At 40.1% G+C, this 25,755-nt stretch overlaps 1 protein-coding gene across 1 annotated transcript in view; it reads left to right on the plus strand.

Moving 5' to 3' along the window:
• rngtt (RNA guanylyltransferase and 5'-phosphatase) overlaps positions 1 to 25,755 on the plus strand; it is a 144,865-nt gene that overhangs the window by 64,196 nt on the left and 54,914 nt on the right. The window lies entirely within an intron of this gene.

Below are 25,755 nucleotides of genomic sequence, written 5' to 3' on the forward strand. Positions count from 1 at the left end.
GATGAGCAGTATGGAGATACTTTGTGGATTCAATTTTGTGTTCTTGGACGTTAGTCTGGGGTGCCGTCTGCCCTTAGGTGGGCTAGCCGCTCCCCCCGCCGATCTCCGCAAGGGATGTGAGGACTCTAAAACTTCACCAGGGCCTCCATCGGCATATGGGTGGGTAGATAATGGCTGAATTTTCATTTTTGGGTGCACTATGCCTTTAATGTCCCTTCATTTCCTGAGTCAGTGAATGTTATTGCTGTTTTTCCTAGAAAGTCAACACTTAATTCCCCAGATTCACTTTGTTTGAACCAATCTGACAGCATCCAGTCAAATTGCAGGAGATAACCGTGAAAAGCGACGTAGCCCCAGTCGGTAAAATGATACCAAAGATGACTGAATGAGTAGAAAAACTATGCAGTGGTCAACAGAGCGTGCAAAATTGCAAAAATTTATGATCACTCTGTTTTTAAAATGGCTTTGTGTGCATTATGAATTGTGTAAGACTCAAAACTCAAACTTTAGGATTAGAGACTTGACTTGGGACTTGCCTGTCTTGACTTGTGATTTAAGTGCAAAGACTTGAGACGAAACAATGACTCTCACCTCTGTTACCTGCAGAAAATTACAGAAGATTCAAAATACCTAAATAAAAAACAAAACCAACAAGAAAATAAGGTGAAATAGAACACACATTGTTACGTGTGTTTACTTTTTATTCATACATCTAGTGCGTCATAATTTAATAAAGTGAGAAATCCATCTTTAAAAAGACAGTTGCATAGTTTTTGTCGAAAGTAACTCCATGATATGTTCTTTATTGTGACAGGGATTTTTAACGCCACATTTACATTAAAGTCACAAAACAGATAACAAAGTGAAGAGGTGTATTGTATTTCATTGTTGTTCAGCTGAGAGCACTTCGGTCCCACAAACACTAAATGCAAAGTACTGTCATTAGTTTTCATGAAGAGGTGCAGGGGAGCTTTGTCATATTTGAGATGGAGACATATTATTGATGCCAAAATGGAAAAACAATGAACTGTCCAATCACAGTGTTTATTCCTGCTGAAACAAGCTGATTACAGCAATGACAGACAGACTTTGACATTAAAGTCTTTTGTGGTGGGCCAGCTGGCTGGACGGACACCGCTGTCAACTGTAAATGTAGTTAAATTTGTTAGATTAAAGTGTCGGCGGTTTTCGGGGTTGTTTATTTATCACGCAGTTAATGCATACAAAGGAATTACATATAGCAGTGTGTAATGTTCAGTTCTTCCTCTGTTTGATTTGTTTTTATTTAGACACTTTAAATCTTCCACAGAAAATATCTGTATATCCATTGTATGAAAATTTGTCCGTAGCCAGATGCTCTTGCTGATATCCGTGGTCAGCTCAGTGTATCACAGTCACAGCGTCTGTACAAACTGTTTACCATTCATCAAACCCTTTTCATCGGTTTCTTTATATGTCCTTGTCAAGCGGCAACCTCCGAGGCTGAAAAATGAAGCCAACTCGAAAACTGCAATTCTTTGAACTTGAGGCCTGCCCCAGAAGCAAGTCAGTCCTCATTGAACCTCATGTTAAAATGCCTAACTTTACAGCAGTAATAAACAGGTTTACATCCTGGTAAAAAAAAAAAATTAAAAAAAAAATGGTTTGGGTCTCTATAGCTAATTTCAACTTTCATGACAACTGTACACGGGTGAATTTATACAACTCACCGCTTACATTTTAGCAAGGCAGCTTTGAGTGAGATGCTGTCGGCCGATAGTGTCCTCGACTTCTCAGTCAGATCCATCCCTCGCTCCTCCACAGCGCTAACCTCTTGCCCAAATACGATCACTTTTGGCTCCCAAAAACCAAGATGGCGACGGCCGTAATTCCAAAATGCCTTCAAAACGGGAAGCACAAACCAATGGGTTACATCACAGTAGCTACGTCCATTATTTCTACAATCAGTGGTCCTTGTCCGTCATGTCAGAAAAATGTATCAATTTTGAGAGCAGATTTTAATCTATGAAATGTCAAATAGTTCAAAAGATTTATGATTTCTGAAGACACGACTGTACGTACAGTTCCTGCACAAATAGCTCTACAGCTTTGATTCTAATGCTGCCGAACACACATTCTTCTTTTTGTTCTGAGCAAGCCTTTAAACAAGTGAACCGACTGTCAGTTGAGCTCGTTAGGGCTGAACTTTAAAACTTTAGATTAAGTAATTATTTTCCTACAAGTTCCTTATCTTATATATTAGGCACTACACAAGCAATAAATCATTCTAATATATAACCAACACTGAATACAGTCAATGTCCGTCATGTAGACCAGGGCTATGAATGAATGATGCTTGTAATATAATTAACATGACTTTAATAAAATATGAAAAAAGAACAACAAAGCACTGCAGAACAGGCCTGGTGTGCACATTAATATATGAAAAATTAATATGAATCTAACTGAACTCCAGTCACTAACAGTATTGTAAGAAATTACATACACCTCATTGTAAATATGTGGTTAACCTTTCTGCTTCAGCCTTTAAACAGTGGTCTGGAAGCACAGGGACTTTCTGCTCCAATGGTGAACAGCTGTCTGCTCTCTCGACCACACACTCGCTTCAGCAAACTATGTAATATGTAACATGTGGATTATACTTGAACTCAGCTGTGGGCAATTTTCACACAGTAGTGCTGCGAGCATAAAAGCTTGTAAATGATATTTTACAGGTTGTTTTTGTCATCTACTCTCATTCACATATATCACAATGATGCTGCACATTCAATACACACAGCATTATCTGGCTAGCATTCACAGTGCATAGAGTCTCCTCTCTTCTGGTAATGGACACCGGGAAATTGACCATGGAGCGTATTTGGCTGAAATCTGTGTAATCCTTTGAAGGCATTACATATCGGTCAGGACATGGAGTTCTGGTCATTTCTTTGCTTGCTGAGGGCAACAGATTTGGTCATTTCCATAGAGAATCCATTTATAAGGTAGAAATTCATATTCCTTTGGGGATTATAGGAATGCGTTTTACAGTTTTCGGGCTACAGTGAGCTGATGATGATTTTCACAATTTCCATAGAGAGTGGGCTTAACAAGTAGGAAAAACTCCTCCAAGTCAAACTGGTTTTTAATATGTTTCATGTGCATGAAGAGCTGCAATGATTAATTAATCGGTTTGTTGATCAACAAAAATTATTCAGCAACAGGTGTGATCATCGTTAATGACATTTTATAGAGCAGTGATTCCCAACTGGTCTAGCCATGGGATCCGGATTTCTCCTTAGTCTTTAGTTCAAGATCCACACAGCTTGATATATTCAGGGTCGTACTTGTGTTTGGCCGTGTTGTCAAGCTAATTTGCTGTCTCTGTCAATTAGCTGTCTGTTAGTCACTCACTCTACAGCAGGAAATGGCACTTTCTGTACCGGAAATTCACTGTACTTCAAAATAAAATGTGTTTTTTACAAACTTTACACATTTGTGAGTCACTTGCGGTCCATTCAGACCCACTTTTGACCACAGCACATCAGTCGGGAACCACTGGACTAGATGATTCTTTGATTCATGGAGTAAATAATTGAGAGATTGATAATGAAAACAGTCCTTTGTTGAAGCTCTCATTGCATGTTTTAGTAGCCTGTGCAATGCAGGGCAACCTTATTATAAGATATTGGCTGGATACTTCATTCAGACAGTGTTGTCTAGATTCTGAATACATCCCATGATGTTATATCCACAAATTGTGGTTGCATTTGTCCAACTAAATTCATCATTCTCCAAAGGGGGCGTTTTAAATTGGAGTAGTTTCTTCTTCAGTGCTTGAAAATGAAACCTCTGGCGAAGTATACCCCTGTTTGAGTAAGCCTAACATTTGCAGAGCATACAGTAATTAAATGTGACTCAGATTTAATAAAGTCACAATTTGCTAATGTTAAAATTGCAAAAGGAAATTACACGGTGTTAACTTGTCTTTGCTCTTTGCAGAATATCTAATATCCCTCGTTCATTCATCACATCTTTAAAGAAATTAGGCCTAAGATGAATAAAGTTTCCCCCTAATGAAACTGGTATCTCTGACCCCAGGCCGTTGCCCGCCTCTTCCCAGGAGTCCAGATAGGAGAGAAAGACTTCAGGTGACAGAATGAGTTTCTTACCTGAGAGTAGATCTCGTCTTGGAAAACCTTTTTGAACTGAGATTGAATTTGGATAGAGAACTGAAAAGTAGTTATCTGGATACTTTTGAAAGATTGCAGTGTTTTTGTGGAGCTCCAACCTAATCACAGCGGGTGAGATTAAGGTTTAGAGTACGCAGTGAATACAGAGTGGCCAAAAGAATAGACTTTCTTGTGAACTTTAAAGGTGAAGTGAGATAGATTTTATGAAATCATGATCACTGACGTTCATTATCGCTCAGTGCTTATGTTCTTTGTTGTGCTGTTGTTTATCTTGTACTGAGAGCTTTGCTGCTGCGGTTTCATCAAAGGAATATTGCCTTTTAAAAGTGGGACCTCAAGTAGTCAAAAAACTGTCTTAACTGATGCCTGTAGACTTGATCCACTCCGGGTTTTATTTTCAGCAGTGTGTATGATATACGTTGTCTGCTGTGACCTTTCTGACTGTACCTTTTGTGTTATTTGTCATTGTGTATAATATATTTAATCCTACCTATAGGTGTTTTGCTAATCCTTTCCAGACTATGCAGACATATTCTGATGGCGTTGAAGTTTGTAGTTGGGTTGAAGCTTATTAAATCTGAATCTGGAATCTTTTTGCAGTGACCTTTTAAAATGCATCTATTTAGGTGACAGCTTATCTAGGGACTCACACATGGTGAGGGCATGTCTGGCTTTGTGGCTTTGCAGAGATCGGATATTGGTTCAGCAAATAACTTGTGAAGATGCACTTGTTAATTGCGACAATAAGGGCTGCCTGATTGTTTTTTAGTGTCATCACAATGTCAACTTGTTTGATGTCTCTGCAAAATACTGCAGTATTGCATTTTGAGTATAGTAACAACGTTTCAAATAACATCGTAAGTGCTATATCATAGGCAACTGGACTTGCTTGCGTTTCTTGAAGACGTTTCGCCTCTCATCCAAGAAGCTTCTTCAGTTCTAAATGACTGGTACGAAGTTGCAGGCTTTAAACCCTTTGTTGGTGGGAAGCCTTGCAGAGTTGTTGTCACAATGTGAGTCGTTGACCCACCTGGCCACCATGTGTGTCCTTAGGGTCAGGTGGGACCAGGGGCGAATGGGTGTGAAGTCATCTAGGAAGGGATCCCAAGACTGCAAGGTCTTGACCTTAACGACTCTGAAATTAAGAGCTCACATGTGACCCCTACGACTCTGCAAGGGTTCCCACCCACACAGGGTTTAAAGCCTGCAACTTCGTACCAGTCATTTAGAACTGAAGAAGCTTCTTGGATGAAAGGCGAAATGTCTTCAAGAAACTTAAGCAAGTCCAGTTGCCTACGATATAGCACTTACGATTACCATGACCTGGACGACTGAGAATCTTCAACGACAAGTTCTAATAACATCCTTTCTCTTGGCGCCATTTTGCTTGATACGTTTCATGCTGTTAACCCTCTATCCATCAGCCCTCGCTGTAAGGCATCGTCTGATTGGTCAGAATCTGCATGCATGCTAGTAAGGTTGATGCCACTAGTGCTGCTGTGGAAGAAAGTGTGACAAGATGAGTGTAGACAAAAGTACAACTGCCAGAGAGGAGCTGGTATTGCGTCACTCATATGGAATTATTTTGTATACAGGAGAGACAATGTGGCACAAGCAAGGGTGCTGGGCAATCTGAGTCAAGAACTACACTCATTTTTTGACTAGTTGACAGCAGCCCTGATGTTTTAAAAAGCTACTTAACATGGTTTAATTTGCATCATGTCAGAAAACACTAATTTATGAAAAGGTATGATTGGTGGTGTCACTTGGCACATCCTGCCTGATCTGTACTGCACCTGTGTAACTCAGCAGAGATGAGACAGAAGCAAGATGGATACTTCTAAACACCATTTGTAGTTTATATATTTTGTCATACCGGTATAACAACATACATTTCCATATTACCAAACCGAAAGCCTTGTACTGAACGGTTCAGTATGAATTCTTGCAGCCCTAATTGTCCATTTTTATAGTAGGATGCTTTTAACATACAGACACATTTAACTTGTTTGGAAAACAAGTAGCTATATTTACCATTAATAAAATTTGTCTCAGCATGAATTTAGGGCCTACATTTCAAGTTTAAATAAAAAATAAAAAAAAAGACAGAATCTTCTGAATGAAATAGAGTGCCTCTTAAAACTTAGGATGCTTTGAGCAGCCCCCTTTTCTCTTTATTTATTCATTTCATTTTTTATTAACTACCTTTCCTAGAGAGATAAATGGGCCTGTGACTGTTAGTGCCATTCCCATGAACATGTGTAGGTGCTCAGTGGTGAGCCTGGAACGGCACTTTGTTTTAATAAAGTTCAGAGTGTAGAAAGCTGACTCACAGCTGTAAGTCGATCTTAACATGGTCAACGTGTGTAGTGCTGCTTTGGTAAGAGCAGTGAGAACAGAATCAGACACAATCTGTAGCCAGAGGGTAGCAGGGTTAGTTGCTTCTGTGACATCTCTAATGCTGTTGCTCTCTCTCTAATGAACTATCTACGCACGGTCAGCAATCAATTTGATTGGCTTAGTTGAGTGACATTAATACTGTATTAAGTAGATTAGCTCCAAACATTGGATTTATTCGAAATTGGTCACAGGTCTGGACTATGGTCTTCCATTTGTTGATGCCTGGTCTATTAAAAGGCACAAAATTTAAAAAATAAAATTGCCCATTACAATTTTCAGAAAGATGACACATTCAGACTGCTTCTTTGTTCAAAAATGTATAATTTAGTCTATAAATCATTTTTAAAAACCGTGTGAAAAATGTGTTTTCACAATCTCTCAAAAACTAAAATGCCTTCTGCATATCGCTTATTTTGTGCAACCAACAGTCCAAAACTCAAAGATAATTAGTTTACTGTCACATAAGAATTAGAAAAGAAGCAAATCCATTTAATTGAGAAGCTAGAACAAGGGAATGTTGGGCATTTTTAATCAAGAAATAACTTAATAATAGAGATTAAATTAATGACTTACTCGCACACAGATTGCTTGCACAAGTGAACAAATAAATAAAGCTTAGCTCTAATACAACTGATAAATATAATTACAGTATGCCATCCAAAAAAAGGACATTTTTAGTTGCTAAAAACTCTGTTCAAAACAACCATTAACGAAACAGTAATGGTCTGTTGGCTGCAGACTTCTCCAGCTTACCATCCCCTCTAAGTGTGAGGATGATGTCATGTATTCTCTGTTATGTATGTCATTATATATAAGTCAACCTGAAATTAATATAAATACATATATCCTTTCATGTTCAGAGTGCAATCTAAACCCAACAGAACGACGTGTCCTCAAAAACATTAAATTCTGTCAAGGGACTTGACGGCTTAAACGGTTGATAGCCAGCGCTTTGGAGCTCATAGAAAAAGGGTGAAAAACACATTGGCAGGATACACAGTGTGATGTTTTCCAGTCCATAGGGCACCACAGAAGTCTCCCGGTAATGTCAGCTCTCAGATTTCAGTCAGCCAACCGCTGCCATGTGAAATACCCACTTTAAGCTTCAGGCTTAGATGTGTCCAAAAACGGTTTTATCCTCTTTTTGTGAAATGGAAATATTCATGTGGTGGAAGACACGTTCAGATCTGTTTCTTAAGTAATTGTAGCAATACCAGACTGTGAAAATGCATATTGATTCATGTCCCAGTGTTTAGCTCATTGCTTCCACTTTGCACTGTGCTCATACAGCAGTTACTGCTGATTTCTGGACAGGGTCGTCACCGAAGTGTAGCGCCACCCTTTGGTTACCCGCTGGTTAACACTGTTAGCTCTGTCAGCACTGTTGCCTTTGTTAACACTGTTTATGGAGTTAGCACAGTTAGCTGCCAGCTCAGCCTTCTCCATGTTGAGAACCGTGTCCAGACAGTCATACACTCTGAATTTCGCATAGAGTCCCTTTAAGTACAAGTATGCAAGTATAATCAGCCGTATGTTTTTTATAAGTTTAAGTACTGTCATTGCTGTACAGCGCAACATACATGTTGGCAGCGTTTTTAATGAACAATAACAATGGCATAACATGGTAGTAACAATCATTTACTGTCTTTGTTAAATGGTGGCTGATCTTTTCCTCTGCTCTCAGGGTAAAGAGCTCATGGACCTCATTTTTCCCAATTTGCAGACATTTTTGGCCGCTGTTCTTCTTTGAGTTAGCTGCTAACTGCTATCAGCTGTTTTTTTTTTTTAAAATCTCCTGGCAGTGGGTCACACTAATAATCAATCGTTAAAACGTTGCATCTGTCCAGCCCATAGTTCCCCATCCTGCCAGCTGTACCTTTTACCCAGATGTTGTTTCAGGGCTGTTGCTTCCTCTGTTGACGGCTTAAATGCGAGACAACTCTGTCCCCCCATTCCACAATGTACTTTTTATACAGAATGTCGCCTTTAAGAGTTAGTGGAAAAGGGACTCCAGAAAGTGACAATGGGTATGCGTGAATTTAGAAGATAGCGTCATTGTTTCTGAAACTCTCTGTTCGATACAAGGTAGTTGGAGTTTTGAAAAATCTGCACCTTAGAAGACGTTTTAGAAAAATCCCCATTTTAGTGACCTAAAACTAAAACGCACGCGGACGAAAGGCTAAAACGTAAAGGAAAATATCCATTTGAAAAAATATCTGTATATGTAGACGGAGCACAAATATGTACTCAGGTACAGTACTTGAGTAAATGTACTTTGTTATATGCAAATACTGAAACTGAAAATAACACACAATAGCACAATAGTATCATTGTAGTTTCCTTACACAGAAAGTGAGCAAAGTGAGGACTTTAAATAAGCACAAGAAATAATTATTAAAAATGAAATATCTTGGAAAAAAGAAGCAGCAGCCCAGAGTAAAACTGATGTGGTCTTGTATTACTATGGCAGCGGCTGTGCTGTTTATGTCAGAACGACTTATTGTTGAGAGGGATGATGGGCGAGGATGTCATGACATCACTGCGGGTCAAACAGAGAAGGCAGACGGCAGACTAAAGGCAGAGCAGGTGGACAAACGCAGAATAAACACAGAAGTCCAGAGAACATCTGAGGAAAAAAAACACCTGTTGACCCGACTGCGAGGACGCCTGCTCCTTTCCTTGAGTACACCGTCTCTGAGCCTGGAAGGCACGAGGAGAGCAGGCGAGCAGAACAAATAAAATGAGCCGCTACGCTCGACGCTGCCACATATTCACCCGCTCGCTCTCCAGTGAGTCCGACCTTTACTGCATAGATGTGCCGCGCACCGTCCGATGTTGCGTAATGTCGTGGAGGCTTTGAAGAAAACTAAAAATTTTCAAAGCAAACAGAGGTACACAAACATTAGTCATCGAGTCCATGTCGTGTGTTCATCCAAGCAGCATAAGCCCTTATACAACAGTCAACATGTTTCCCTCTGTGGGTGGGTGCAGCAGAAGCAGAAAGAGAGAGGATGCAGGTGATGAAGTGTGGCTTGTTCTTGAACCTAATGCTGGAGGATGGGCGTATTACCGAGGCCAGAGTTGAAGGCAGATGAAATCTTTAGTGCGGTGTATTTCATAAATTGAGCAGCACACACCAGTTTGGAGTTATAAACAGTCTATCTCCTCCTGCCAAAGCATTCCCACGTTATTACCGTTAATTAGAACAAATGAAATACTGTAGGTTTGCAGGTCAATAAGGCAGATTTTACTTCACAAGTTCTGTCATTATCTAGTAAAACACAGAAACACTTCTCTTAATTTGTATTTGAGCCGATGCAGTAGGTGTGGAATCGCTACAAACTCACTCAGATATCGAGCTCAGACTCAGCACAATACCAAAGCTTGATTTTGTTCAAGCACACACAGAGAGCTGACAAAGATGACGGGGACCCTGGGTCTTCCTTTTCTATCTCCAGCAGCTGCAGACTTGACAGCTGACAGAGGTGCGAGGTCAGTGAGCGACAGGGAAACCTGCAGACTGACAGCACTCAGCTAATGAGACATACTGTAAGGGTGAAGTTAAGTTTTTTTTTTTTTTTTTCCCTTCATCTGGTCTGGCCACTACAAACCTGAATAAAAAAACCCAAGACTGACTCATAGATCCGTGTAATAAAACAAGAGGAGGTTCACGAGAGGACATTTACATAGATTCAAGGAGTGTTAATGACGACTGAGCCCACTGCAGATGAAGGTGAGTGGAAGGTGAGGGGAAAGAGTCTCGTCATCGCAGTTATGTGGCTGACTGTAGTTACTGTCTGGGATCAACATTTCTCTACAAACAATTGTTCTCCTTTGACGAGACTGATGAAGTGCACACTGTGAGACTTCACCTCAACTCTGCACTCAAAATTTTAAAGCTCTACCATGCAGGATTGTTTTTTTTTAAAAACTACGTATAGACTTATACAGTCTATATTGTTTTTTTGCAGAGACCCTGCCCTCTGCCTGTATTTTCCTATTTTCTTGTTTTTCTTGCCATCTCCAGGATGTTTATGGGTACAGTGCACAGGGAATGTCAGGACTTTATAAGAAGGAAGGTTGTAACGGTTCACAAAATTCACACTTTGGTTTGATATGATACAGTGGGACAGGAATACAGTTTGGCTGAAATGGGTTAATTAAAGTCTGGGTAAGGAAAATCAGTGATTTCTCTCTAAACACATTATACATTTTAGAAAATACTTGCTGAAAACATGTGAACAGACTGTGAACTCTGTAGTGATGAATTGTGGAGTTAGACCGTTTTTTCATCATTTCTGTGTTCAGGATTTTTTGGATGGGCCTATAAGCGTGTTGCACTGGAGCCATCCTTAACATTACCCCTTCCCTACTATGTACAAGGAAACTGTAAAATAACATTATAATATAATAATTATAATATGATTGAATATATTTAAAGTTTATAGTTTTCTTGACTTTCTAAAAACTATGTCACTACTAACTTTAGAGCACATAGTATCAGTGTCATTTCTTTTGCCCACCATGTGTCAATAACAATAGCCCTTTTTAGATAGGAATTGTGCAAATTTGCAGGAAAGCCCAATCAGTCTTTTCAGTTTCGGCAGTATAAAAACAAAATCGGCGAGTGTGGCAAAATGCCGCCTACCTACTTTTGTTCATACAGAATGCACCTTTTTCGGGGCAATGGGGGGCGTGAGCAAGTAACAAAACGTGTAGCTCAGTGTGTGACGTAAACAGTGATGTGGGAGGGANATACAGAATGACCTTTTTCGGGGCAATGGGGGGCGTGAGCAAGTAACAAAACGTGTAGCTCAGTGTGTGACGTAAACAGTGATGTGGGAGGGAAGCCGCGGCTGGTCAGCCGGCGATTCTCTCATAAATCGGCCCGTCCTTCACCGTTCCTGTCATCTGATGGTTAATGGCCTCTTCGTTTGCGAGGACAAGGAGGGTGCACATTTCTTTGTCTCCCCAGTTGCTCATCTTTACAGTGTCTGTCAGGTTTGCGTTTCCCTCTTGCTACTAGCTGCTCGCTAATTCCTGCTATCAGCTGTTTCCTGTTTATCCACCACCAGTGGCTCGCACGTGCATCAGCCCCTTTTAAACTAAAAGGGTTCCGCCAATATGACTACCCTACGAGGTGGAAAATTGGGCACCTCGGATCAACTCGCCAATCCGGCTCTGTGTGTCTAAACGCCCGCTGCTTGCCAGCAAAATGGCCCAACATTCGCGGAAAATCTGGCAGTGTAAAAGGGGCTTACATGTCAATGGCAATGTCACTCACCTTAAAGTCTAAAAAATCACAACCTTATGAACACGAGCTAAACAGCCGTTACTAATGTACCTTTCAGTCTTTCTGCCCACGTTGGCTACCCAGCCTGTCAGCAGCTACTGCTCACTTCTGTGGGTGTGCTTTATGCTAACGTTAGCTGCTGTTAGCTGCTGAGCGAGAAGCTATATCTTCACATTGGCTCTTGTTCCCTGATTCGGATGTGTGTGTGCTGTGCAACCATGTGTGCGCTACTGGCTTAGCTGCTATAGAGAGTTGGTCACTGTACAGCAGATTGTGCTTTGGCTAGTGCTTCGGCTACACGAATGTTACATTATTACTGGGTTACCTGCTAAGGAGAGTCTCTGGCTATGTGGTGTAGCTCGTTCTTTGGCTCGGTGTGTTTCCATCCACCACTCTCTTTTGCCAGTGCTTTCATAATTCACTGCAAAACCGAAGTGGCTCCAAACAGCAGACCTGTAGGTTATTGGAAGATTTTGTATTTTTGGTCTGGTAATGGTGGTACTAACCATCTTGCAATGAGCTAGCTTTGCATAGTGTAACGTGCCTCCCAGTGTGTCTCACCGGAGTAGGACATTTTGGTTTGGGGTGAGAGGGGCAGACAGCATGTGCCTGTTCTGTCCTGTGGGCTGCTTGTTGAGTGCAGTGGCACTGAGAACATCATTTTAAACACAGTTTAAGTTGTTTTAAACAACTTATACTATGTTGTTTTTCAATTGTAATAGGATTGTATAACGTATTGTTCGGCCTAGAATGCGTACCGAACTGAAAGCCTTTACCCAACGGTTTAATACGAATACATGTATTGTTAATTGTCATTTCTCAAGTAGGATGCTTTAAACATACAGACATATTAAACTTGTTTGAAAAACAAGTAGCCGTCTTGCTATCTGGCTCATCTCGTTTCCTGGTTTTAATTCCCAATTAAATTTTTAATTAAATAGCCATGGGGTAGGCTGTAGGATGCAATTTAGACATTATGAGGTTCAGACCTTTGCTTGGAGGAAATTTTAGTAACTGAACTTCTTTAAAATTTAATTGAATATCCCTGTAATGGACCAGAAGATAAATGTACTGACAATGAAAATAATAGTTGGTTAAAGCCCTTAGCTTAGCTTTTTCCAGCATATCCAGCTGACACAGTGTTGGGATACAATACGGTTTCACATCCAGTGACAGTTCTAGCTCAACAAATATTTAAATCTTGATTGTTTGGCTCCATCTCCTTGCTGTAACATGGGCATCACCTTAAAAAGCCAAAGTCAAACGTTCTTCTCTGTCTGACATCCAGCCAACAGCAGCACTCTGTAGCTCAGGGCAGAGACTCCTCTCCCGCTGTATCTGAGACAGCACACTTCCAGCAGCCTGCTGCTGGAGCCCAGTGAAGGGCTGCCTCCTGGTTGTTGCCTCTTCATACTGACTCTCTGTCTGCTGTCTGTATGAATGTGACTGAATGTGTCTGAGTGTGTGGGCTGTGCTCGGCACCGCTGTGTGTTTGTGGCTGTCGATTTATCTTTTCTCTCCTGAAGATGGGCTGGTGAGGTGTCTAACTGGCAGGGATATAGCTTTAGCACAGCCCCATCTCTGCGACATGATAACTATCTTGTATGGTTTATCTGTTTTATATTAACCATGTTATTGACTACGTATACATGCACTCTAATATTCCACTACTGTTCCAAATGTGACATTATTCTGAATTTGATTTGAGTCCTGTAAACAACATATTAAGTTTAGATATTATGAATGCACCATCTTCTGTTAAAGACGTGGGATATGCTGGTATAATTCTTGTTTTAGGGGCATTGTTTGGACATGCATATAGCGCATTTGGCACATGTGTCTTAACCAGGGCAACACACAGCTTCTCACCTGTTTATGTTACCTGTGTTCACAGTTCGTATGAAAATAAATCCTATTTTGATGGAATGAAGCAAAATAGCACAAGTGACCCCCGCTGTTCCACTTTTCAAGTTTTTTTGACATGATAAACAACATGTTAGGACACATTAATCTAACTATGCACAGCTGTGTGCAAAACAGAAATAGTAGTGAATATTATTTTCATTTTTCAGACATGTAAACAGCTTAGTAGGAAGATTGTCTTTTTCGGAATAAGGGCAAAAACGAAACTAATTTTCCAGGTCTGGAAAAGTCATGGAATTAGTAAAATCCTTGAAAGTTTTGGAAGAGTCATGGAATTTTGTCGTTTGTAATGACATTGTCACACTAATCTTTCGTGGCTAATCTTCCACGTTATGTAATATATCTGCTAATTTATTTTCTGTAGCTACCGTAACGTAGGGCCAGTAAGTCGATGTGTGACATTCTTTTTACTATCACGCATTTTTGTTCATTTTCTCCCCACGTTCCATCTCTCCCTCCATATATGTCAGCTACCTGGAAAAAATGTTTGAATAGTTGGAATCTGACATTTTTGAATAACATCGTACAAATGGAAGAAGAAAAATAGTGTTTTGACAATGTAATTTAACTTGTTTCCATACATATGCTTCACTACTACTTTTGAGATGGAGCAATTAACATGGGAAGCTTAGGGTGTTTAATTGTCATTTAGAGCATCAGTGTGCACTTTGGTTTTGATTTAACTGCTCTTAAAGTAGAGCGTGGCTGTTCGAAGGTATGGAGCATTGGGCCAACCAATCTGTCGGCTGTCACTCCCTCACTTAGAAAGCTCTACTGCTTCGTGTCCATGGACTGCCTATAATAGTATAATCAATATTTGGAGCGAAGTGTGCTGTACAGTTCTGTTAATGTTAAATGTTTTAAATGGTCATGGAAATTTTCTTATGGGTGCTCAAAAAGTCATTGAAAACTTTTGAAATTTTGTTCATGAAAATTTGTGGGAACCCTGTCTCTCCCACCAGCTTTGGCACACACAACTGTCTGTCTACATGTTGTGTAGTTAATCGGTAGTGGGGCATAGAGACGTTTCATCTAGCCCAATTCACACACCCGCGTTAACGGTGATAGCCTATTCCTTTCGATGTCTGTTTATGATGATGTTGGAAAATGAAAACAACCCATCTAAATGCTCATCTGAAAAACCCAACATGTATAGACACTGATGAATTAGGCATGCTGTGTCTCCACTTGATATCCCACCTCCTGCACTTTGTTTTAGTTTTTGTATTATTGATTTGTTCTGTGTTTGAATTTTGTATACGAAGATTAGCACGTAGAATAGTTAAATCTATGTGGGATCATTCTTTGTAAAATGCTTTGATACTTACAAAAGAGAGATCTAGAAATAAATAATCCTGAAAGTTTAATTGTATGATTAAAAATTCACACCTACATTCCTGCTGTATCCCTGGGCCTCAGCTGAGATTATGAATTTCAGTTTGATGATTTCTTGGTTCCTCAAGTCTTCATCATCTTGCAATAACTTGCTGCTAGCTTTTGGTAATTTCACGGTAGTGGGTGTTCAGTGCAAGTCACTCATCAAGACGGTTGTCCAGTTCGCCACAGGTTCTTTTTTATACCACAATTCAATTTCATGCTGTGCCCTGATATGTCTCATAATCCTTGCCTGCTCTAGACTTATCGGTTTAATCCTCAAAATGTTAATGTCTCTGTTCATCTTTTCCCTGTCGTAATTGAATCAGGTTTTTTTTTATTAAACAACCAGTATCAATCAAAAGATAAGATGTCTGAAGACAATGAAATTCTCCAGACTGCAACCTTGTTTGACTTGAGGCCAGCCAGCCAGCCCAGGTTTAGCAGCCCTGTCCATACACTGTGATGTGGGATTTTCGTTTAATAGGGAACTGCACACTGGCTTCAGAGGTTCCATTCACATGAGGCTTGAAAGGAGCCTCCAGCAGCAGCCCTGTGGTCTGACTGGAATATCAATCCATCCTCTCCGCCTTTGATTCAGCCCCCGCACCTAAGCCTCCTCAGAGCAACGAGGATGAGCAGACCGCAGGAAAGCACAAAGGCTTCAGGAGTGGAAAAGTGCATAATATCAATTCAGGTGTTAGGAGGAGAAGCTGGTGATATTGCACAGAAAATGAGCCTCGGCGTTGCTTTCTTAATCAGAGCACGCTGCATTGTCCTGCTTGCATATGCATATTTCATACACCATAAGGTGTAGAAATATTACACATACATGATGCCAGTTGGTAACTCTTTTTATTTTTAGAACCATAATTAACAGGCCTTTACTCTGTATTTACTGCATGCCAATTATCCAGTTCTGTAATCATCGTTAAACAATAAAATCACTGATTAAAATGAGGTGTTATTAACTCAGTTTGTCTTTTAGAGTATAATTTTCAGGCTGACTGAATTCAACTTAAATCTAATCAGTGTGTCAGCATCTAAATTACAGAGATGGTGTCTCCACTCCTTGCTGGAGATTTTTGCTGTCATTTACACATGTTACGCTGGTGACATTCATTCATCAGGTTATGTTGTTGTACATTGTTGAAAAGTAGAATATTATAAAGGGGACAGGTCACCCCAAAATAGAAAAAATACATATTTATCCTCTTAGCTGTTGGGCTGTTTATCAGTCTAGATTGTTTTAGTGTGAGTTGCTGAGTGTTGGAGCTATCAGCCGTAGAGATGTCTACCTTCTCTCGAATGTAATGCAATAAGATGGCACTTGGCTTGTGGTGCTCAGAGTGCCAAAAATGTACATTTGTAAAACTCAACAGCAATGTCTCTTTCTAGAAATCATGACCAAGATAATCCACAGACCTTGTTATAAGCAGTTTCTTTCTACCAAACTATACTCACCAACCGAATCACAGCGCAGAAGGAAGAGTGCATTGACTCATGGACAAGAGGCTCATGCCAATGTTAGCACGTATTAATGGCGTCCTCATCGGTATGTGTAGTTAGATAGAAAGAGTAACCTAGAGTAGAGTAAAGTAGAGTAAAGAATGACCTGGTAATACTTTTTTGCTTGGAGCGCCACAAGCCGAGTGCCATCTAGTTCCATTACATTGGAGAGAAGGCAGACATCTCTTCAACCGATATCTTCAACACTCTGCAACTCACACCAAAACAACTTACATTGATAAATAGCACTACAGGTGTGAGGGAAAAAAACATATTTTTTGTATTGGGGTGAACTGTCCCTTAATGGTCTACAGTAAACTTTAACTGCCTCTAGGTTTTCGGTCAACTTCAATAGAAATTCATAGTAAAAACTATTCTGCATTCTCCTCATTTCTGCTCATTTTGTATTCCAGTGGAGGATTGTCATCCAGCCCAAACAATCTCTTATTCAAAACCACACCACGAAATGGTCATTCAAAGTGAGGGTCAAGGTCAGATCTGTAATTTGCTCAGTTGTTTTGTTGCAGCAAAACATCAAAAGACAGCACAGTCCGAAGTTTTCTATTATCTCTTGAAACAAAAATCCAGTGAAGCATACTTGAAAGATAAAGACAAGACAAATTCAGCCTTCAGAGCAATTGTTTTTGGCCTTAATACATGTCCAATGTTCATACATTTGTCAGTGTTTACTCTAAATTAGTCCTGCTTAGTAAATTAGCCTGGTATTTCCACCGCCTATGTTTTTAATATTTGAAGATTCACCTAAATTCAATACTAGCTTCAAAAATGACAGAAACAGACCAAGACCAGCACTGACTCTGAATGTATTTGATTGATTTTGCTGCTTTTTCTAAGCTGACAGCCGGTACTTGCTCATTTGTTACCCAGTGAGGCATTCACTCTCAGGAATTTTCATGCTCAAGTCATCAGATTTGCAGAGCCGTTTCCTTGTTTTGATTGACAAGCAGATCAAAAGAAAATTATTTGTTTATCAAGAAATTTTCTAAATGCCAAACATTCCCCGCTTACAGCTCCTCAGATGTTAAAAAAACAAAAAAGAAAAGGAGGCTTTCTGGTTTTAATCCCTTTAAACTGAATATATTTGGATTTCAGGGTCTTGGTCAGACAAAGACATTTTTTAATTATGATGGCCATTTATTCAGAAATTCTTTCATGTTATGGCCTAAATAAAGAATCAAAGAAAATAGTCACCGGTCAATTTATGAGGTCACTGTTACCACTGTTTCTGTCATTACAATTTACTTGCATGTCTTTATTTTACTGTTTCTGATGTATTATTCATTGAAGCAATATTAAAGGTCAACTAGAATTGATGGCAAGGGATTTTTTCTGTTTGACTAGCTACTAACAACAAGCCTGTGCTGTGTAGAAGACAGAGCACATAACAGTGAAGGTGAGCGGCATACGTCATGTCATTTCGATTCTATCTGACTAACACTGAGCCAGATATCATTCATCATTGTGTCATTTTGTGAAATGAGCCCAAACATAAAACACTGGAGAGGAAAATGGCCGAACTTCCATCACCCTGACATCCACGCTCTCGAGGGGGAAGACATTGCTTAGCATGTTAGCGGTCGATTCGTCTCCCCGAGCTCTTCCGTTGTCCCATCTTTGCCCTGGAGTCTGCAATGAAAGCTTGATCTCTTAATGGGGCTGTGCTGTTCGCCTCCGCCCCCACAGCCCTACTGTACCAGGCACAAGTTTGTGTTGCCTTCCTTTACAGAGGTTTACCATAAAAGCAGGGTCGCTGCCCCCTCTCTGCATTATTGCTCCAAGGAACTTCCTTCCAGTAGGAGGATGTGTGAGTGGAAGTCTTCTTTATGCTCATCTCTCCATCCAGGGTTCACTGTGCTCGACGAAGGTGGTGGGTGGGTGTGCTAAGATGGCAAGAGAACTGAAATGGAACTCCCAGATCTTACCGCCTACATGCCGTTCCCTCATAAAGGCACCAGTTCTTTTTAGTCTGGCTATCTGCCTTCTCCATGTCAGCATGATTGTCAAGCTTTGTGTGATCTGCTGTGACTCATTCATCATTCTGGAGAGCACTGATGTTGCTCTGCTTTCTTTGCAGATACAGCAGAGACCGAACAGTTTTCCGTGGCTCTAGATAAATGTATGCAGCGCTCCTCTGAGGGTTGATGACTACACTTACTTCCCTCACACACATTTTTTAGAAGTAGTGATGTCTTGCATCAAAGTATTTTGGGGAAATGTGAAATCATCCAGCAGTTAAATTTAACAGACACAGGATATATTTAAAGCAGTGCTCTGCAGCTGGAGAGCCGTGGTTCGTAAGCTCAGCTAAAGTAAGCCAAAATGAAACCAGAATGGGTTCTGTTTGAGAAGTAAAAAAAAGAACATTGCCAATCATAGTTAGGTGCCTTTCTGTCACCCTTTTTTTTTTTGCATTTTCAATTTACGCATAAAGAAAAAACATGATTGGAAGTTTATAGTATGGCAAAAACGTTTTACGCTTGTCTTAGGTGTAAAAGCTGATGTAAAAACAAAATGTGACAGTGCTATGGAAACAGACTAGGTGAATAAATCATGACAGACATGAAGCATGCCACTTATTTATCACTCAAGGCTCCACTGCATTGAAGAGATGGAACAACAAACATCAGATAAATGTAGAGAACCAAGGAGACGGCAACATTCCTCATATTTCCATTATGTTTTCCACATTGATTTCAATTGTTTGAGATCTGACTTGTGCTCTTTTAATTCCACCATCTTGATGCGTTCAACTCCTCATATTCGCATAACAGTAGTGGATTGAAATGTGCGTTGGCATTTTTGTCTCTGGAGATTTGTACTGACACAATCTACCAAAAACAAACAGCCTTTAAACAAAATGTTACTCAACAGTATGTATTGTGGATCACCCTATATGTCTACATAGAGATGGAAATTTTATTTCAAACCTATGTAACCTCTGTGAGGCACTTTGTGTTACTGTTGTATGAAAAGTGCCATATAAATAAAGTTGATTTGAACGTTGATTAATGTTGAATGTTGTTGAAGGAAGACCATTTCCCATAAGGCTTAGATGAATGCCAGTTAAATGTCACAGCGCAGGAGCTGCAGCTTTGTTTGCTGACAAATACGATGTTGTTTAAAGGTACCTTGTAAAGTTATCCAGGAGTCCTTTAGAGCACTGTCTTCTCATGTGGTTTCCCATTTTGTTTGTATCATGGAGGCAGGTGAGCATGAGTGTGACGGGATACATCCTGCTCCCACTTAAACGCTATTTCATTGATAGACAGTTGGTGGCAGTAACAAGGGAGGATGCATAGCATTGTTCTAAAGAAGGCAGGGAAAAAGACTGCAAGGTAGAAAGGAAATGCTTTCAACACATTTGTTACAACCAAGGGGTTATCTCCAGGTCTCAAAAGTAAAGTGCTTTAAACCTGCATTCTTTCTAATGGCCAGCAGGAGGTGACTCCATTGGCAACAAAAAGAAGTCTAATTTTATGGAAGTCTATGAAAAAAATGACCCTACTTCTCACTTGATTTATTACCTCAGTAAACATTTTCCTTATGAGTTTATGGTCTCCATCTCTAGTTTCATCTTTTTCAATACAGCATGATGTTCATTTGGTAAATTATGGTCTCATTTAGAGTAAAATAGACAGTAAAGCAAGGGCATGCTTCAGGGCATGGTTACTTAGTGGTTGACAAGTCACTACCACAACGGTGTCCTCAGGTTCTCAGTCAGATCCACCCTTTGCTCTCCACAGCTCAGACCTCTCATGTCAGTATGGTCACTTCTGGCTCCAAAAAAACAACAACAAGATGGCAACTGCCAAGATGCCAAACTCGACACTTCAGAATTCTAGTCCACAAACCAGTGGTAGACGTCAGGGTGGCTAGATCTATTTCTTTTATTCAATTCATAATAGGAGCTCAAGGACGCTCTCAGTGAGAAGCACTGCAAGTAAACCTAGCTTTTGTTTGAGAACCTTTAACTTGGTGGAAAGTAAATTCCAAGAACACTGATGGAAGAAATTCTCACTGAGAGATTGGTTGAGTTAATAGAGTTGCAGAAGCTAGCTCAGACGTGACAAAGGACTTTGAGCTCTCTATTGAAATAATTCAGATATTTATGTGTTCATGCTAGGATCTTATTCATTTCAAAGTATAGATAAATGTCCTTCTTTGAAGCAAATATTATCTGTTGCATTGTACAGTAGTATCTGATTACTTTAAAGAGAGATTTCATGACTAGATGCGTCTAATTCTGGACAAAATGCACGTGTCAAAAGCAGCTTTCACAGGAGGGCCCGTAGTGCTGCTGTCTATGATATGGTTCACCAGCTTTGCATGAAGTCCAAATGTAGTTATGTTATATTTCACGCTTTCTTGTTTTTGTGATTGAGGTTATAATTTGGTTTGTCTCCGCGCAGCACCAGAGCAGATGATGACGATCTGTCATCTCCTGCATAGTGAACGCGTCTCAGCTCTGATGATTGCTGACAGTCTCCACATCTACTCAGCTCTCTGCTATCTCGGAGTCAACAGGCACTTACATTGTCCATGCCCGCTGATTGAAATGTCAGACCTAGACAGAGATGCAGGCATTGTTAATTAATATTTAATCATTTCATTTTATTGTCTCCTGTCAATGAGACAGGAGACGACTTACAGTATGTTATAAAAGGCCACTGAAATGTTGTTGTTCCACCTTTCAGTACCTCGCTGCAGAGCTATAATGCATTGGTCTCTGCTTTGGTTCATCTTGATGGCTTGGCTATGATACCTGATATCCGCTGCAGTGCACTAATGCGTATGCTTTCTATTTTATTGACCGGGGCCATTTCCTGCCTGCCTAAATATATTTACCATCTGAATGCATGTACAGAATAGCAACGCTCACTTGACAAGTTTTCACATAGAGGATTTATCCATATTTTTTGCAACAAGTTCCTTGAAAAGTTGGTCAACAGTGATTCTGCAGTCTCTGTTAATGTCTGCCATTTATAAAGCCTACAGATTCTGCTCTGTGTAGTCATGCGCAATCATATATTAGATCTGGCATTTGGTATTACATTACAGTCGAACATTTTCCAAGGCATATGATACATTTTGAGATTGATTTCCTACCTTTCAAGCAGCAGCAGCAGCAGCAGCAGGTTTCCCTTCATGCCAGTACAGTATTGAAATAAACTGTTCAGACTGGTCATCCATGCCAAAGAGTACAACATCACATAAAACTTTACTCACAGTTTGATTCTTCCATGCAGTTGTAGTTTCATCTCTTTTCATCTCTCTTAAGTTTGTCTCGTGTTCAGTTTTAAAATATTGATCTGAAGGTCTTGCATTTCAGCTCCTTGTGCTTTCAAATATCACTGAAGACGAAGCACTCAGCTAAGCTTCGCACTGTCTTCTCCTTGTCCCAGCACACAAAAGGGTCATAGTCTTCATATTCATACTTGACTGCACAGAATTCTTGACATTGTACAATTTTCTTCTCAGCTTTGACACTGTGTTTGAATTAAACCCCCACTGAACACTTACGTGAGCTTATCTATGTCTAATATTCAGCCTTATGTATTTTATTGAAGGTAGTGAGGCAGAGAAAGAGCATGAGGTGAAAGTGCGACAAAACTTTCACTCCTTGGAGTCAAAACTCAATAGATTCTGGATACAAAGACATATTTTTAGATTGAGTGTGACTTACACTTCCCAAGGATATCACTATCTCCGATGTCATTAGCAACACCTGCCAGAACATGCCTGGGGGTCCTCAAGTTTTCGTCAGTATCAAAGTAATCCAGTGATAGACGTCTGTACATCTTTGGGTACACTGCAAACAGGAACTGCTTATAGGTAATTCAGCAGACTTTTTATGAGACCAATCTGCCAAAATGTAGCTTACGATTAACTGTCTGACGTAACTGAAGGTTTCTTTCTCAAGGGCGAAGGTTTTACCCAGGACCATTTGCTTCTGAAGAACCCCCTTTTTAAAAAAAAAAAAAAAATTAATTGTTTTTCGGTCCTTCTTTGTAAGACTAAAGGCTCATTTATGCTCCCTTTACATACGAAAATGTATACATCCGTTTCAAACGATGTTACCGTCACTGCCCACATACTTCCATGCGCCCTTTACGTTGGCATGGATGTTAACCAATATATCCACCAGGAGGCAGCCCAGCGTCAAAAGTTTATGACAACAACAAACTCAAAAACAAACATGGTGACTGTGGAGGAGATATTGATAATGTACCTCTTGCATAAAAGACAAAAACAGTGGCAGCATTGTAGGAGGCGGTGGTTGGTGAGGCCGTTAAATACATTGCGACTGGAGTATCGGGTAGTGACAGCAACACTGCCCCCACGGTTCCCGGTGATACTGCTCAGTTTGGCCCGTATCCGTAAGCTTTATGGAAACGTGCAGAAACACGGACGAAATGAACGCGGAGCACGGACAGAAGGCTCCGTCCGTATCCGGATCCGTATTTAACATTGAAAGGCTCCGTCCGTATCCGGATCCGTATTTAACATTGAGCATAAATGGGCCTTTAGAGTGTGTCTCAAATCGCATACGTCCATCAGTACACTAAATAGGTGCACTAATTCCAAAATGGCAGTGTTATCTCAAATTGTGCACTGCCATTTTGCACGTACTGTAAGTGACGATGGCTTTTTATTTTTTAACTGCCCCTTCTTCTTCATCATCTTTTTAAACAGCATATTGAAAACAGATGGTGGAACACTTTCGCCAACATTTGACAGTTAACTCTGCCCACACATAAACCAAACTTACGCCACACCATGATGGTGCTGATTAAAATGTGCTGCCGTAGCTAGGAGCAAGTTAGCTAGCTAGCAAACGCTAACGTTAGCACTCACATTATTTTTTGGTGGTGCCAAATCATTACGGACCCAACAAACATTACTGACGGCTCCTGTTCAACAACAGTATTGGTACTTTGTGCAAAAAACATGTACAACTGAACGACTCGTCGTTGTTCCCAGCCGCCATGTCAAAAGTTGAGAATTTTGCAATGTCACAAAGATGGTGACCATTGAGGGTGAGCAGTATGCATCATTCCACGCTCAACTTTTGGGCCGTTTTGATTGGCCAGTACTACACTGCTGTCCTTTCCTGCAATATGCAGTCTGATTATTTTAGTGTGATTGTATTTTTCATGTAGCTGCTGGGCAATAAATACTAACAATCGAAGGCAATTTAAAATACTCAACCGATCATATTACACCCCATCACAGCTACATAGAATGGGCATAATAGATGATAGTAAATGTAAAAATTGTGGTGCTGCTGAAGGAGCACTGCTCCATCTGTTGTGGGTCTGCAATACAATTAAATATCTTTGGTTTTGCATAACAAAGACAGCAATGATCCACACTGATATAGTCATTCCACTCACAACACAGTTGTGTATAGCGGATGGATTGCATAACTTCAGCTGAGTATCTTTAAAGCCTGAACAGATCTTTGTTATGTATGGTCACAAAAGATGATAATCATGAAAAATTAGATTGACTTAAGTTCTCTGACTCAGACATAATAGATCACTGAAGCAATGGAAATAATTAAGTTGGAAAAGGTAGCTTTCAGAGTGCGAAATAATGAGACAGATTATGGTGAGATATGGGGGCCAGTGGAAAAGTATTGAATGTCATTATGAAGAACACCATTTTTGATATATTTTTTCCTTTTTCCGATTCAGACTAATAATTGTTGTCTTCTTTTTCTGCCAGTGCTGTTCCGCAGTATTAATATTGCATGTTATCTATGCTGTAAGATGAAAGTACTGTCCAGAGTGAAGGAAACTAACAATAATTATAACTGATGTTGTTTAAGGGGTGCATTGGGTTTAAGGGTTGGTCTAGATTTCCTATATTGGTTTGGAGAATAGAAAAGGCAGGACTCATTTGTGTTTTGATTAGAGATGGGTGATAAATCGATTACACTTGATGTATTGCAGCTTGTTCCACCTGAGATGTAAAAAAATACTGTAACAGCAATATTGAGTATTAATTGTCAAGTTATTTTTTTTAAAAGCCACCGACATGAGACTTGCTTTGGCTTTTCAGCCCCAGACCACGACCATTTAGTCTCAATTTGCTACCATAGAGGACCAGTGCTTGCAAGTATTATTGATATATGAACTGGAGAGCTGTTGGTTTGTTTTGGTGCTCACGGTGAATAAATCCTCACGTGCAACAGCACCACTGTAATGGCTCAACATTCTGGGTGCATTAGTAAGGGGTTGGTCTTGTTTTGTACATTGGTTTTGAGGGGATTAGAAAGGGTAAGATTTGTTAGAATTGTGAATCTTTTGTTTTTGTTTGTTTTGTTTGTACTTCGTGAGTCAGTGATGAAAGAGATTTAAAAAAAAAAAAAAAAGAATACCTCTCAGTATTCATTATAAGAAGGTAAAACCCATTAAAGACGAGGGAGAAAGTCATTAAGAAGATGGGTAAAAAAGAAAAGCACTCTCAAATTGGGAGATCTATTCATCTGTTTTCATATGCTTTTGATTGTATATTCACCCTTATTTAAGAGCCTCTAATTTTCCCTGCTGTAGTTGCCATGGCTGTGGATGTGCTTCATGATGTAGAAAATGTGCTTTTATTGTACAGTAACTCTGCCACGTCTCCTGGGCATCCGCTCGTCTAATACGGTGCCGTAGGTCCCTTTTCTCCTTTCAGCTTGGTGGTTGGTCTTAATGGAAGAGATGAAATCCACTCTTTCCAGTCATCGGGAACTTAATAATTTGTTGCTTTTCTGGTCCTCAACCTGGGCTGTCAAGTTACAGATATTGATCTCTCAGTCATGCATTATCAATCAAAGAGATTAGTGTTTAGTTTCAGGGCTAGGTGGGTGAAAACAGGGTGTCAGACTCCTGCTTATAACAGGATTTCTGGAGCATAAGCCTTCAGGTTATGTTGTAACTTTTCTCACTCTTAGAGGGTTAGGTATTGGTGGCAAACACTTCGGCTGTGGTTGACTTTATAAATCAGTGTCATTTCATGTGTTCCCAGCTAAAGCTTTCAGTCACCCATCTTGTCATTTATCAGTTTTGCTTGACT

The sequence above is a fragment of the Epinephelus moara genome, chromosome 12, assembly GCF_006386435.1.
Source record: "Epinephelus moara isolate mb chromosome 12, YSFRI_EMoa_1.0, whole genome shotgun sequence".
Classification (NCBI taxonomy): domain Eukaryota; kingdom Metazoa; phylum Chordata; class Actinopteri; order Perciformes; family Serranidae; genus Epinephelus; species Epinephelus moara.